The sequence below is a fragment of the Equus przewalskii genome, chromosome 1 (genome assembly GCF_037783145.1).
Source record: "Equus przewalskii isolate Varuska chromosome 1, EquPr2, whole genome shotgun sequence".
Taxonomy (NCBI): Eukaryota; Metazoa; Chordata; class Mammalia; order Perissodactyla; family Equidae; genus Equus; species Equus przewalskii.
Window position 1 is genome coordinate 14,418,776 of NC_091831.1, and position 16,309 is coordinate 14,435,084.

Genomic DNA, 16,309 nt, shown 5'->3' on the forward strand with positions numbered 1-16,309 from the left:
GTCCTAGCCTGATTCAAAGTCAAGTGGAAACAACTGTCTTTTCACAAAGATCTAACTAGAACTTTCTTTTTCTGAAAAGAATGTCATGAGCATGATATAGGACATAGGACTGTATATCCACTCCTTAGACTTCAACATGTTCTTCTCCCTTAGAAAAATATGGTGGCCCTCTGGCTCAATGAAGGCCTGTGTTCTTTGCACAGTGGATGTATGAAAATAGATTTAAACTAGAGATGGATGGCCCCAGATGGATGTGGTTGGGGTGTGGAAGAACATCTTGAACTATTTTTTAAACATTTCAGTTTCGGCAAAAACCAAAACATGTTTTGCCAATCACTTGCCCTTAATTTTAAAACCCATGGATTTCAAAGGAAATTTAATCTGAATGTTTCTACTTCATTTACCCCATCTCTTCAAAATGTTCTCCTGAAAAAGTGAACTGATGTCCTAGAAGTTTAAAGGACCTTTTATAGTTTGCTGGTTTCTTTTAAACAACAAGCCACTCAAGAATTCGGGAGAGAATCAAAAAGCCCTAAATATTGAAAGAAAAGAAAAAAAGAGTGCAAGTTGGTTTCAGTTTGGATCTAGGAAGTGGGCAACACGTTTCCCATGCTAAAACAAAGAAAAAATGGTTAAGGGAAATATAATTGTTTAAAAAGTGGATAAATGGTATATGATCAATGGACAAAAATAAAGCCAGAGGTTATTACAGATACTGATTCATCTGTAGTAGAGATGATCACAGATCTTGGTTCTTTTGTTCCCTTTGGTTTATTTGTGATGGAGTGTGTTGTCAGTAACTCCTTAATCATAACAGCATGTGACCATGGCAGAAAAATCACCATGATGCTTTAAAGGGAAGGAAATAGCAGAATTGTAGGTGCACAGCTCTCTCTAAGCTCCTTATAATATGCCAATTACCCCCCTGCCCATTACTTCATAACTCAGTCGTTAGTGACACTTGGGTGGGATTTGTCAACAATTTGCTTCCCGATGTGTTTACATGGGGGCGGATGCTCCCTGCAGACCTTACCTGATATCCTTTTGTTCCACCAGATCCTGCTACTGTGCAAGTTACAAGCCTGGAACAACTTGGACCCCTGGGGCATGCATCTGATTCATCGGAATCACTAGGGGAAATTTAGTGCACGACAGAAATCCAGTCAACACCCTTGTTCCCAATAGTTAACATACTGTTTGACACCACTGTGGCCAGCAGAAGAATTAGTCCATCTCTCTCAGACCACCCACACCACTGATAGCTAATAACTAACACATGGGGAGACCATGGCTAATGATCTCCTTGGGTTCAGTGGTTCCTTGTGTTTTTATTTCTTTTTTTCCTTCTTTATTAGCATTCATTCATTCAATTAACAGTCACTGAGCGCCCATTGAATACCAGGTGCTCTGCTGGGCCTTCTGGAGGGACACAAAGACGAGAGAACTATAGTTACTGCTGTCAAGAAGCACGCAGACTCAGAATTAACTGTCATGTTGGTGCTTTCATTCATGCACTGCTGTGGTCAATGCAATACATGTTAAGGAGGGTACATTTTAAATCAAGCCCTTCTACATTCTGCCTCCAAAAGGAGTGAATTATTCAGTTAGCTTCTCAGAACCAATCAATATTGACATATTCATGCAAGGAGAAGACCCCGGCAACAGATGTCTTACATAGATTTACTTGGGGATAAAGTGAAAAACTGGAGGCAATTCTTGAATGTCTTCTGAAACACCATGAGAACGCTGGAAATATGAAAAAGGACAATAAGGAAAAACATGAATCATAGACTCCAAAAAAAGCTGAAGGGGAATACCTCCAAATGAGAAGCGATAATAGGATTTTCCCCATCACTCAGTGCATCTGTCTTTTGACCAGAAGTCTTTGACTTCTAAGAGCTTGCCAATCCTAGTCCCGCCACATTAACTTGCCTCCCAAGCAAAGATTCCAAGAACCACACGTTTTTAATTATACAAAGTAAAGGTTGATGAATGATTCATACAACTAATCTAAACTTGGGCCAGGTTAAAATAATACTGTGTAATAACTTATATTTATATAGCTCATAAGAGCACTTTTCTTCAGAGCTCAAAGTAGTTTGCAGATACTATCTCGTCTCTTCTCAAAACATCCTCGTGAAACAGACATGCTGAGGGTATCCTCGCTTTCCTTCCATGGACAGGGCAATAAAGGGCCAGAAAATTTCAGACCCAAGTCCAAGATCACACAGGATGACAGACAAAACTCCAGGACCATCTCTGTGCTTAGGAAAGAAGTCATCTCAAAAACCTGGAAAGTAAGGGACAGTGGCACCAGCAAAGCAATCTTCCTTCCTGATGGCAGATGACCACATTAATGGTGGAGGTTGGGATAGTGACAGCTCTAGGCCATAATATTCCCCTTCTTTTGGTAGCTTTTGGGGGCATAAGAGGTACTTGGGGTTTCAGATACTAAAGACATAAGAAATGCCATTCTGAATCAAACCCACAGCCCATCGGCTCCAAGAGTCTTCCTCTCAACTAGAAACTGAAGGACAGTTGTGAATCAAGATGGCCACTGCAGTTGACATCAGTGCCCTACGTAGCTCCTGTGGCCTTAACACTTTAGTCTGGGGCTTCCTCTCAAGTCCTGGAAGAAAAGTGTCTTGCCGACTTCAGGCAGGCCGGAAGTACCTGAGAATTAACTCCCCCTGAATGGAACTGTAAGTGAAGGTCTGAGCTCCTCATCCTCTGGGTGGGATAACTAGGGATTTGGTGGTGGGCGGGGTGGGGGGTAGTATTCCCTAATGTCTCCCAGAATCTCCCTGTGGGACTAAGCTCCAGGTACCCACACTGGTCATTGCCTGGATAACACATACTTCAGAGCTGCCTTCCCATCCCTGTCTCATTTCCCAACCCAAGACCTGCCTAGAGTTCTCATCTCAGGGTTGGTTTCTGGGGGAACTCAAGCCATGACAATGATCCTTTCTAACATCATGCTCTACAGCCTGATGACTCATTGTGGAGCCACATCCATGGACCATGCCTCCATGAAAACTTGCACGGATCCCTCCCCCAGGGTGTCAGTTTCCCCGTGCTCCTTACGCATCACGGGAAGGAGAGGATATTGTTAAGTCTGGGACAGAACTTGAGCAAAGAGGAATGAAAACCTGAAAATCATCTCAGCCTCTGTTTGGGTGTTTGGGTTTTTTTTAATGTCTAGTGAGGATGGTATCAGGAAGTTAGAAATGAGCAAACTTTTGAAATCCATTTTCTCATTCTTTAATATAGTTTAGATGAGCATTTTATTCCATCTATTGTATGGCCAATGGCACATGTGAGAGGTACAATACCGTTTGAATTTGTATTCCTAGGTATGCCAGCCATACGTGGTATGCTTCCATGTCAGCCAGTGTGATGAGTATATTTGCCCTCTGGTGGCTTAGCAGTTATTTGCAGAATGTGAATTCGCTTCATTCGTTCATTCACTCAGTCACTCCATCAGTCAGTCAAGTAATTATAGTCTTTATTTTGTTCCAGACATAATGCTAGGGGCTGATGAAATAAACAGCGAACCAGTCCCTAGTCTCAAAGAGCTTATAGTTTTGTGAGGGAAATAGATATGAAAGCAAATTAACACTAATAATCAACTAAGTGAAAATTGTGATCACACGGATGAAGGAAAGCAATGAGATGCTGTGAGAGAAAAGCAGGACATATTTAATCTGAAGTGGGAAAAGAATCAGAGACAGCCGCTCTAAGGAGTGAGGTTTCAGCTGAGATCTGAAGGGTGAACAGTCAGGCAAAATGTAGGGAAAGGCAGACTTGGCAGAGGGAACAGCATATTCAAAGTTCCCAAGAAGGAGAGAGCTTGAAATACATTTTCAGGGCAAGTATAGGCTAGTGATGAAGGGCATGTACTATGCATTCTGGCAGGTGGGTCCCAAAAGTCCTACCTCTGTTGTTAGCTCTGTGACCCTGGGCAAGAAATTTAACTTCTCTGTGCCTCCTCTGTAAAGTGAGGTCTGCAATAATAGTAAGTATCTCGCAGTGTCCAGCACTCTGCACGGACTCAAAAATGTTTTGGTTAGTCATCAGAGTAAGTGGACTGAATTGGCACAGAATCAGCCAAGTCTTAGGTGGCCATTTCTGACACATGCACATGCGCACGCATGCGCACACACCACACACACACACAGACATACTTTGCTTAATGTCTCAGTGCTTCATTCAAGACCCAGTGTTCTTTAGAACTTTGCTGCTCAGACTGTGGTCCAAGGGCCAGCAGCATCGGCATCACCTGAGAACTCGTTAGAAATGCTGAACCTCAGATCCCACCCGAGACCTTCTGAATCAGACTCTCATTTAACAAGACCCCGTGTGACTCTTCTGCGCATCTAAGTGTGAGAGGTGCTGCTTTAGCTCCAATGCCGTGGCCACGCAAGGTCAAAATTCCAACGGCACATGTCATCGTGGTACGTGCTACCAGGTGACACCCCTTTCCTATTTTGACTTTGACTGTCACCTTGAGCAACAGATGGAACCTACGATCCAGAGGAGGAAAGGTTCTCTTCCTTTTTACACAAGGATTGAAAGGCTGGGGACAGGCGCTCAGTGGGGAGATGTGAGCCCTGAATTGTGGAGTAGGGGAGGGGAAAGGAGTCACGCAGGCAGAGAGGAAGGAAAAGGAATAGAGCTTTTCTTCTTTCGTAACCCTGGGTTTTACCCCATCTCTCCCTAGAAAACCTTCTAAAAAGGCACTGATGGGTCTCCCTCTCACATTTGGTGACCACTACAACAAGAGTTCTCCCCATTCTCTTCCATCCAAAGCTTGTGATCGACATCACTGTGTTGTAATGGAATCACATTTGATTATGTTGCTCTGAAAAATAAATTTTTGCCAAAAGACGAGAAGCATGTACAAAAGCAATACCACCATATGCAACAAGACTAAAAAGCCTAACTTTGTATTTTTAAAAACTCATCAGGTTTTTGATCTGTGTTTTATAAATAATCCGTGACTTTGGGATGCTTCTAATATTATTTACAACACAAAGAACAAAACACAAAGGCTTATAAGCTGCTCATATTATCTGAACATCAAGCAAGAATTTTTAGCACCATTTCCCTCTTAAATGTACAATTTAGATTTTGTCACATTTGTAATTACTTTGAACATTTCACATATGGAACACAAAAGATTCTGATGCGACATTTCCTTTGATAGCCTATTATGTTCAATGTGAATTCTAAATCAAATCTTGTTACCAAATAATATTGAGCATTAGAGGTTTTCATAGTTTATTTGCAAAATAAATAAATAAGCCCACAATAATCTCAAATGAAAACAAATGAAGGATGCATTCCTAATAAATTTGTATTACGTTTGATCATTTTTGTGATAAGATTTAGGGACCCTGACTAGAGAGAACTGGCTGAAAAATAATTTACCAGTTGGACAGGCCAGTCTCGTCTTTAGTCTTTTAAGCACACATTTTAAATAATGTCCGTGTGATGAAGCGTCTCTGCCTGTGTCTAAAGGGCATCACTGAGGGTGATTGAAGGATTTCTGTGAGGAGCTCTCGAGAAAGGATCCCTCCATCTCGTCAGGAAATAAATCCATGTCCACAGCAGAAGATAACAGGGCGTTCCAAATTGTTTAAGTATTGAACCTACTTGACATTTTCCCCTTGACCTCAGGCTGGAGTCTTTAAGAGTAGAGCAGAGAATATATATGCACATGGAGAGGGCCTGAAGTTAGAGAATTCGTTAAAAAATGTGCATGGTCATTCAGTTCAGGGGATTGAAGAAAAGTGGGGGAACTCTGTGAAAACTTAAAATACAACCTACACGATAGTTCAATAAACCTTAAAAAAGTCAATACATGGAGGTGCTAAGAAACTTCCCCCAGAGCCACACCATCCTATTCATGGGACGACCTTTCTAACTGTTCATTCTTGAGGAATAGTAGCTGTTTTACTGGGTCTGTGGCTTTGTGAATGTGCCTGCAGCCCCTTAAGGAAAGGATGCATGTCTCATTCGTCTTTCCTTTTTTTCACATCTAGCTCTAAGTGAGTGCTCAATGGATGTTTGTTGAATGAATGAATAAATGGGTGGATGGGATGGATGGAAGAACAGAAGAAAAAAGAATGGATGACTAGATACTATGCTATCTCTCCAATTGGATTTGAATTGTGGAAGAGCAGAAGTGAGGAAAAATGAGGCAGAATATTATTTCAGATTGTATTCTTTTGATTTCATGTAACAGAAACACAATTCAAACTAGCTGGAGCAACCAAAAAAAAAAAAAAAGGGATCAAGTAACTACGAAGTCCAAGGAGTGGTCCTGTTTCAGGTAGGGCTGGATCAAGATGCTAGAATGACATCCTTGGAGGCTTGGCTGTTTGCTCTTTTCCTTTCTTGCCTCTGTTTCCCTCCATGTTGGCTTCACTCTCAGGCAGCTTCAGGTTTATATAGTCTTTGCAGCACTTGGTCTCAGAAGGAGAAAGACCATCTTGTCCTTGGGGCCCTCTCCCTCCATTCCCCACCTCCACTCCTCACTTCCATCCTGGACACATAGACAGATACCCCATGATTCCCTTAGAGGTATGTCATGATGTTTGGAGAAGACTATGAAGACCTATACTCATGGGCAATCAACTGAAAAAGATAATTTTAAAATGTGTTTAGCAATCAAAATATAGGATTCTCTATGTGAGACAAATTTTTTTCCCAAGAATCGTTAACTATCATTTCACATTGTTACCCCATTTTAGAGAAATAACAGTTTAGTGGCAATTGAAGCACAGAAAACCTAAGTAACTTGCCCAAGGTCACACAGCTGTTACCTGGCAGAGCTGGGATGCAAACCTGGGGCGGTCTGTCAGCAAAGCCATAGCTCCTAACCTTTCTGCTCAGTTGCGAAGCTTATTTCCCCATCTGTAAAGACGGGGATAATAATAGTGCCTACTTCTAGGATTGTTGGGAGGATTTTACGAATTGATACATAGAAGTGCTTAAAATAGTGCCTAGCACACAGTAAGCACTCGGTAAATGCCAGCAGTTCTTTGCTCTCGCTGGAGAGATTGGTCTGGGGTGTGGACTGGGGAGGGGTCGGGAGAAGGCAGGAAACCAAAGCATAATTAATGGCGTGTTCTCCTTAGTAGCGTTCTGGCTCACTGATATTAGACTACATTGAGTAGACAAACGTCAAACAATTCCTCTATGAGGCTTAATTCGCACGTGTTTAAAGTAGCTCTGACGTTTATGATTTTTCACCCAGAGACCCAGCCTCTGACAGCAGGCTCCCAAAATTGGGGCTGCCTTTTGCAGCCAATCACAAGCTTTATTCTGCAGCTGAGTGTAATTTTAATTCTGCTATGGAAATTGTATGAGTTGCACGCAGTAGAATTTCAAATGCCTTACTTTGTAGTTAAAAAGATACCAGCAAATAAGTATGTAGGCTTCTTGGGGAAAACGTCAGATGTCTAAAGAGTGTCGAGCATTTGAACTTTGGGCAAACGATAGCGTCATAACCTGAGCTTCCTCTTGTGCGCACCACACACTCCTCCCAGCCCTGAGGATGCACCTGAGGGATTCACCTGTGCTTTCCAGCTGCTGGGAAACTCGCTCCATAGCTGGCAGGTAAAGACCCGGGCAAGCAACACAGCTGCAACTAACGAACCCACCCCCAACGTCCCCCATTTCTTCTTCCACAAGATAGTGTGTTTCTAATGTCACCAAATATTTTCCTATAAATGATAGATTAATTCCTGAGATGGAGACACAGCGGTCCCTAGCAAGGCAAGGATTACTAAAAATTTGGGGGCGTCTTTCTAAAGAGGGACGTGAGCTGTTCGATGACATTGACATGTATTAACAAAAAGGCCGAAGCAGGTGTCTTGCTTTGCCGATTCAGCACAAAGGAGAGGATTCAAGCATTATGATAACAGAGCCGTTCATGTTGCTATAGGCTAAAGTTGTGTGTTCACACTTCCACAATAAACCTATTTTCAGGGGCTTATAATTCAACCGTAAAAATCTGCTCCATGCTCAAACTTGGCAGAACAAAATCTCAGACTCTGAGCAGAGAATCCCTTCCTTACTTAAAATATGTTTAAAAGATGTGTTTTGGATGGATTTAAATTTACAAAGTGTCAAAAACATTAGGGATTCGGACGGCTACTTTTCTTCTGTTGATATCTAGAGACGACTAATCCGGTCCCAGGTAAAGGAAGCGCCAGCTTTTTTGATCAGTTTTGCCTGAAAGGATGTCAAGTTGGGAAGAAGTTAAACACCAATCTGAAATGAATTAGAGAGCATTAGACAATAATTAAACTGAAATTAGGGCATCATTTATTCATCAAGTCCTCACTAAGAAAAGAATCCAATCCTCATAGATACCTTTAAAATATTTAGATATCTTAAACACCTTTGCAAGTAGGGAGAGAATGATGGGATTGTTTCTGCTCAGAGGGGTTTACTGACGACAGTGACTGAATTTTAAACGCCGTTCAGCCCTGGAGTGGGGTGGGGGCGGGGCGTGGAGTGGAAGGTGAAGCTGCACTTTAAAAGCCCTCTTCGACTTGTATTGACAAATGGAAGCAACAGCTGATAGCAAGAAAAATCTCTCGCCTCTCCACAGGATGGCCTTGGTCCCAGAATCCCCAGGGTCGAGTGGGGCAAAATCAGCAGGTGGGGACACATCCCTTTAACTTCCTCCTGTGAAGTTACTGTCACAGGCAGTGGGGCTCATCCCACTAGGGTGCTCTGAGGAACCATGTAGAATGTGCCTTGGAATTGTCTCTCCAAAGGAGGCAAGGCCAGGCCGTTCATTCATTCAGAGAGTTAACTTCCACACATTTCTGGACTCCCAGGGCTTTGGAGAAAGCCTCAAGGCAGAAAAGAGAAATGCAACAGCACTTGAGGTGGGACCCTGTCAGCTCATGCGGGAACTGTCCACCACGGCTGCAGCTGAAGTCAGAGGTGGCCCAGGGGCATGTGGTGGGTGAGGAGGGTGACCAGCTTGTCCTCATCTGCCCAGGACCTTCCCAGCTTTAGCATTGAAAGTCTCACATCCTGGGAAACCCTTCAGTTGCAAAAGATTGGGATGGTTGGCTACCCCAGTGACGGAGGAACCAATAGTATCTGCTAATGGGATGAGAGACCCAGGGCTGTGCCCCAGGATGAGAGACTCTTCTGGAACTGTTTTCTAATAGGGAGAGTCCACTGAGCTGCAAGGCTTTTTGTGAGTTGGGGCCAGCACTGAATTGCTGGGACAATAAAGGAGATACCCATGGAGGTGGGTTGGGGATGGGGTTCTCCTTCTGTACTCTCCGCCTCTCACCCCACCCACAATATTCAACCTCTAATCTGAATAAATGCTTGATAGATACCAATAACCATTGATTTGGAAGAAAATCAAATTTCATCTTGCTCACGTGTCTCTATCAGCCCTGCTCCCATCTCTCCGTGGAAATTAACCACTTCTCTCCTGCTGCCCTTTATCCTCACCCTCAGGCCTCGAACTGCCACCACAGCTTACACGGACCCCTTCCCAGGTGGCTCTGTCCCCTGGTCTGCACACTCATTTTTCAGCTCAGTCACCTTCCCCTTGAAGGCTTCCTGAGCTGACCCCTCTGGAAGAACTGACTGCCACTGTCCCCCACCTAGACTTCCATCAGAGCTGTCAGACCCTTCTTGTGCATCTCTGGTCCTGGGATTGCCACCTCTGCTGGAGAGGAAACACTTCAAAGGCGGGGACTGGGTCTTGTTAGCTCTTTTCAGCGGTTCCCATCTTTCTGGGTGCTCCATACAAACATGTGAATCAACGAATGTGTGAATATCCCTTCCCAGAGGTGCACCTCAGGTGACCCTTGTCATCTCATGCCCTTGTCACACGCATCTCAGGTCAATGTCTGTTGGGACCCATGCAGGACAAGGATATCAATGCAGGACAAGGACACAGGTATAATCCTGGAGCCCGTGAGGCCTCCTTGCAACCTGCCCTGCAGCCAGTCTTCTCTGGGGCCTTCTAGAAATTGTGGGCTCTCCCTCCCCAGAGGCTTGCTGATATTAACAGAGCCTCAGAGAGTGAGAGCTGGAGGAGGCCCTGCAGGGCTTCACGCACCCCTTCTTTATTCAAATGGAGAAACTGAGGCTCAGGAGAAAGATGACTTGCCTTCAGCTGGCAGCCAGTGAGGGCGAGGCCGGTCCGCATTGAACACACTGCCCTATTTCTTTCCCCAAAATGATGCTGAATCCCATAGGCACTCAGGAACAAAGAAAACTAAGTCATCCGGGCCCTGCTGCCCCAGGTGTTGTTCCCAGACCAGCAGCATGGTCTCACCTGGAGCTTGTCAGAAAGGCGGGCTCTCAGGCGGCACCCCAGCCCCGCTGAGTCAGAGTCTGCATTTTAACAGCATGCCCAGGTGCTGTGTGTGCACGTAAAGTTTGAGAAGCGTTGAGCAAGTCCGCTGGGGCTCTCAAGCCTTGCCCTAGCTCCTGGAGGATTCCAGTCACCTGGGGAGCTTTGAAAAATACAGACGCCTGAGCGCCACCCCAGACAGGTGCAGCCAGTGAAGAGGAATGGTTTTAAAGCTCTCCAGTGACTCTAATGTGCAGCAAGGTTAGAGAACTACTGACTTGACCAATTGTGTCCACAAAGCCTTTGCCCGAATCGTGCCAATGGCAGCAACCTCACTCCCTCCGTGGCCAGCCTCGTCCATCTCTGGACACTTACACATTCTGCCTCCAACAGCAGAAAGGTCTTCCTTGGAGGTAATCTAACATCTCAAGTTTCCCTGCCTGACTTCTTGGTCACTTGCCTTGGTCCATGCCACAATTGCTCACAACGGGATGCACACCTAAGACACAGGTGTGTGCAGGTCTAGTTTATTCCATACTCATATACTCATACGAGGTGCCTTGCATTCGTCATATTGGATTAGACATGCGTGCTCTCTCTGGTTGGGGTTACTGCTGTGTTCTAGAAAGCAGTTTCTTTGTAATGCCTCGGTATCTGGAATGGCACCATCCTGGAGGAACTAACTAGAATAATGGTGGGGGAGGCATTTTAGCTGTGGTTTTAAATTCAGTGCTGTTGATGAGTTCTTTGCTTTCAAAAATACTATGTAAAGTGGTGGATTTCCTACAAGAATCTTTAAATATTTTTGTGTAGAACCTTAGATCTTCTCATTATGTCACTTTGCTTCCCTGGTGTCATTAATCATTAATATGATTACAGCTTTATGACTATCTTGAAACTAACTCAAAGAAAAGCTTAAATGCTGGAAAATCTATACAGTGAGATTCAGGTGAAAGTGGAGGTGGGTAGAAATAGCTTGCTCGCCCTCTTTCTCCGGTCCTTTCTTGGTTTGCCGGCTGTCTTTCCATCCTGTTTGTCACTTCCATTGCTGAATTGTATGCACTTCCAGTTGAGTGAATGTCGAAAGAGAAGACCGTCCCTTCTGTTGAGCTGAGAAAGTCCTCTCAGATGACGAACGGATGAGCGCCAGAAAGTGTAGCATTTCAAAGCTGCCAAAACTTTGCGGAATACTTTACATTTCGGTGGATTCATCTGTTTCACAGCCATCATGCGCCTGGTGTGCTCCCCTTCGGGACATGTGCTTTCGGTTTGGTCTTTATTGGGTTTGTTCCTTATTTCCACTCTTTCCTTTACACAGGCACAGAGGAATCATGACTGCAATCAGGTTCAGAAAGTGGGGTATGGTGTGAATCGAAACAAATATTCCCTTTCTTCCGAGGAAGAGAGGAGTCTAAAAACAGTTTGGGGCGATTGATCATCTCACTGCTGATGTTGGTTTTGATGGGTGTGGAGGGGACCGCTGGGAAGAGAGTCCTGATTAAAGACCATCTTCCATTATGCTTCACGAGGCTCAGAAAGGCTCCAGGAAGTTTAAACCCTGGTAATATCCATATGGATGTGCGTAAGGACCAAGTTGATAGGTTTTTGTTTGGTCCAACGTCCAAGGGAAGCTTTCTCCATTTCCTCTCCCAGCCTAGAAATGCTTTAGGCCAAGTGGAAACCCGAGTCTTTAGACATATCCATTTGTGCCGAGGCAGGCGTTTGTTTCAATGGCTTCCACAGCAAGGTCCAGGCTCCTTAGGTATGTATACACGACCTTCACAAATACAGCAGCATAGGAAAACTGGGGATTTCTGCTGGGAACAAAGATGTTACAGAGAACGTGGGGAGAGAGATCCCTGATTATAGTACGAGGAATTAAATAAAATGAATATCCTAAATATCACTCTGTGTGTGTGTGTGCGCGCGCGCACGCGTGTGTGACAATGGGGGCTCAGGAGAGACTACACTCAGTAATGGGTACTGACCCTTTTTTTTATTTTCATGAGTAGTGACGACCACCACTGAACTGAATTGACATCCTAAATTGACTGAGTCATTTGGCAGCGACAAGAAGTTCACAGGCCAAAATCTGTATTGATCCTCAACCCCAACTCCACGTACACCCTTGCACACACAAATATATATACAGATACACACACGTGTGATAGAAGTTACACTCTGCTGTTCATCCGATTGCCTGTAAACTTCCCTTTTTCCCATTTTTCCTGACCACGTCGACTGATACGCTGGCTCGTCTGCACCTGCTCCAGATTCCAAAGACAGAGAAGTTGGAGGGTGGGGGTGGGGGTGCGAGCACAGGGAGGGGGAGGGGGGCAGAGGCCGTCTACATGAGGATAGGCGAGCTTTATAATAAAACGCAGTGCTTAACTCCCTCTGTTTGTGGTGCTGGGGATTTAAACAGCTTCTCCCTCGTCTTAGCACCACCCCCTAACAGGCAAAGCTTTATTCTGTATAACATACCAACAGAAAACTGCCCTGATCCTAAGTGTGCAGCAAGGATGTCTTACACAGACGTGCACCCTGTGGCCACCACTCAGATTAGGATATAGGACATTTTCAGCCCGCAAATGGTTCCTTCATGCCTCTTCCTAGCCAATATTCCTACCCAGAAGCAAAACACTATCGTGACATCTATGACAACTGTCTACCACTATAAATTGGTTTTGAACTAACCGGAAGTTAAATATCCTAGAGAGGCAACCCAAAATAACTAAATTAACTACTACTAATAAAAGTAATAAAAACCATTTATTCATCATTTACTGTACGCAGGCACTGTGACAAGAACTTTATTTTAACATCATAGTTTATCTTCATATCGACACTATGAGGAAAGTCGTATCCCCATTTAATAGATGGGGAAATTTCAGCTTGGAGAAATCATGTAATTTACCCAAGGTCACACAACTAGCAGGGCATGGAGCCAAGTTTTGTACATGGGTTTATCTCTCCAAAGCTTTAGCCCTGAATCATGGTGCTGTATTATCAAGAAGCGTCACACTGAGTGGAGTTCAGATGAGTATAGGATAATATTCCATCAAGCCATACGCCTGAAATATTAAAGATTACTTCAAAATTCTAGGTCACATATGGATTAGGTTGAACAATACAAAATTATTAATATATGACAGTTTTTGACCTGTAAAATGGTAATTTCATATGATTGAACTGCATTCCTTAATGAACAACAAATTTCATCAAAATACATAACTAGCCTCAACTAACTAAAATGCTTAACTTGGATTATTGCTGTTGATTCATTTATTTGTTTAGCAAATATCTATTTGCCCCTTCCTGTGTATTAAACACTGAGAATATGGAAGTAAACAAAACAGTTTATAATGCAGTGTGTCCGCTTTTAACAGATAAGTCAAATGGAATAAACACATTCGTGAATCAGAAATTTATTCCTAAAAACAAAATCCCTTTTTCTACACTAAGGCTGTCTTAATTTTTGTATTTTTATAATATTCTCAACTGTCAGAGACTAAGCCTACGGTGTTTGTTGCTCTGTACTCCTAAGATTAGAAAAGTGACTAATACATTTTCTAAAGATTTGTCACAAAAGTTCTTCAACAAAAATACCCCATATGGTGAACCTTCTGTTTATTTGGGGTTTTGTTAAATAGTATAAACAGTAACTCAATGTTTTTTCAAAAAGGGCCAGAGTTCTCGACCCCAGGCAATCGGATGTTATTTTGCATAGGATTTGCATATTGTTAACGGAATACCCAAACTAACTGAACTCAGTTTTCCCCACCCCACCATCTACCTTGTGCTCTTTGCTTTTTCTGTTTCTGGAGTTCTCACTGAACTCAAGTGAAAAAAAAACATGCATTGGATTCTTTCAGGCACATCCGGGTAAGGCTACAGTAGTGTTGCCAACTGATAGAATTATTTTTTAATAGGTTTTATTTTTTAGGGCAGTTTTAGGTTCACAGCAAAACTGAGTAGAGTGTAGAGAGTTCCCATATACCTGGCTCCCGCACAGGCACAGCCTCCCTGATGGAGTTTTTTATTTGTAAAGATGTTTGAATGGGCAAAAAATTATGAAAGGAAGTATTGAAAATGGAGTAGTTTGAATCAAGATCACAATAAGTCCAGACCATAGAAAAAAATTAAGACCATTCTGATTCATTTTATGAAACCAGAAAAAAAAACCCAAATCTTATAAAAATTGTACTAAAAGAGAAAATTATAGATCCAACTCCTTGTGGTGACAGATGCAAATTGAATCCAGAATACATTTTAAAATGAATGTGTCATGACTAAGTATTGTTCATTCCAGGAATGGAAAGATGATCTAACGTTTAGGAAATCTGACAACGTAACTCATTACATCAACAAATTAAAGGAGATGTGATTATATTAGCATTTGATAGAATTAAACAGCCATTCTGAGCAACAAAAAATTTTAATAAAACAAAAATGACAGGAAATGATTTAAATATGGTAAATGCCATTTACCCCAGACTTCTAGCAATCACTATGTCGCGTGGCAAAATACTGAAATCATTCATATCAAATAAACAAATCACAATGTCTATTATCCTCATTATTATTTGAAATAGTTTTAGAAGTGTAAATATGATAAGACAAGAAAATAAAATAGTTGCTATAAATGATGAAAATGAAGAGATAAAGCTATCTTTATGTATACTTGATATGAGTGTATGTATACAAAACACATCAGATTCTACTAAAAAACTTTTTCAATTAATAAGAGAATTTGCTAAGGTGACTGGATGCAAGATACATCTGCAAATATCAATAACTTTAAAATTAGTGGGCAAAAGTTTTAGGAAAAATAGCATTTGCATAATCTCAAAGCATTTTGCCTAAGGTATTTATTCACTACAAGGAAAGATGTAACTTTGTAGTGGAGAAACCTAATAGAAATTGCTTTAACCTGGTGATTAGGGTAAACATCACCAGTGATAAGACATCATGAAACCTTTTTATATCAGGTACTGAGAAGGATACACAACATCATTCTTCTTGTTCCTGCCAAAAATGTATAATCTCAGTCCAATCATGAGAAAATGTCAGATAAACCCAAATTGAGGAATTTACTGATAATTTTCCAAAAGTGCCAAGGTCATGAAAGATAAGTAAGGAATGGAGAACTGTTACAGGCTGCAGGAGTTTAAGAAGAAGCAACTAAATACAACACGGGGCCCTGAAGAGAATTGGAACACAAAAAAGACATTAGTGAAAAAATGTGAAATTCAACTGAGGTCTTTAGTTTAGTGAATAATATTGAACCAGCGTTAAATTCCTGGCTCTAATCATCATTCTACAGTTTTGTAAGGTGTTAGCATTAGGGGAAGCTGGGGAAGGGATATACAGAAACTATTTTTGCAACTTTTCTCAAAATCCAAAATTAGTTCAAAATAAAAAAGTTTAGGGGAAAAAAAACACCCCAGTAACTTTCCTCTCTACCAGCTTTCTTAATTTAGTTTTCCCCAAAGCATATCTAGAGACAAGAATTTGAGGACAAAGAATTTATTTGACAGGCATCTTAGTCAGTGTGGCTGCCACACAAAATACCAGAGACCGGGGGGCTTAAACAACATAAATTTATTTCTCACATTCTGGAGGCTGGGAGGACCAAGACCAAGGTGCTGGCTGATTCGTTCCTGGCGAGCGCTCTCTTCCTGTCTTGTAGATGACCGCCTTCTCATCATCTCCTCATGTGGCGGAGAGGGAGAAAGCGAGAACAAGCTCTTTGTGTCTCTTCTTATAAGGACTCTCAAACTATCATATCAGGACCTCACCATAATGACCTCATTTAACCTTAATTACCTTCATAAAGGCCCTGTCTTCCAACACAAGGCATCTTGTATGTTTATCTTCACATCAAGGGTTAGGGCCTCAACACACAAATTTAGGGGGGACACAGAAACTCTGTGAGCTCTTGAATAGTGATTCTGGCAGAGA

At 42.5% G+C, this 16,309-nt stretch overlaps 1 long non-coding RNA gene across 1 annotated transcript in view; it reads left to right on the forward strand.

The window, feature by feature from the left end:
* Positions 1-2,005, forward strand: part of LOC139082339 (uncharacterized) — a 32,307-nt gene extending 30,302 nt beyond the window's left edge. The window contains exon 5 of the long non-coding RNA XR_011538358.1: positions 1,057-2,005. This is a non-coding gene — a long non-coding RNA (uncharacterized lncRNA). The remainder of the gene's footprint in view (positions 1-1,056) is intronic.
* The last annotated feature ends 14,304 nt before the right edge of the window (positions 2,006-16,309 follow it).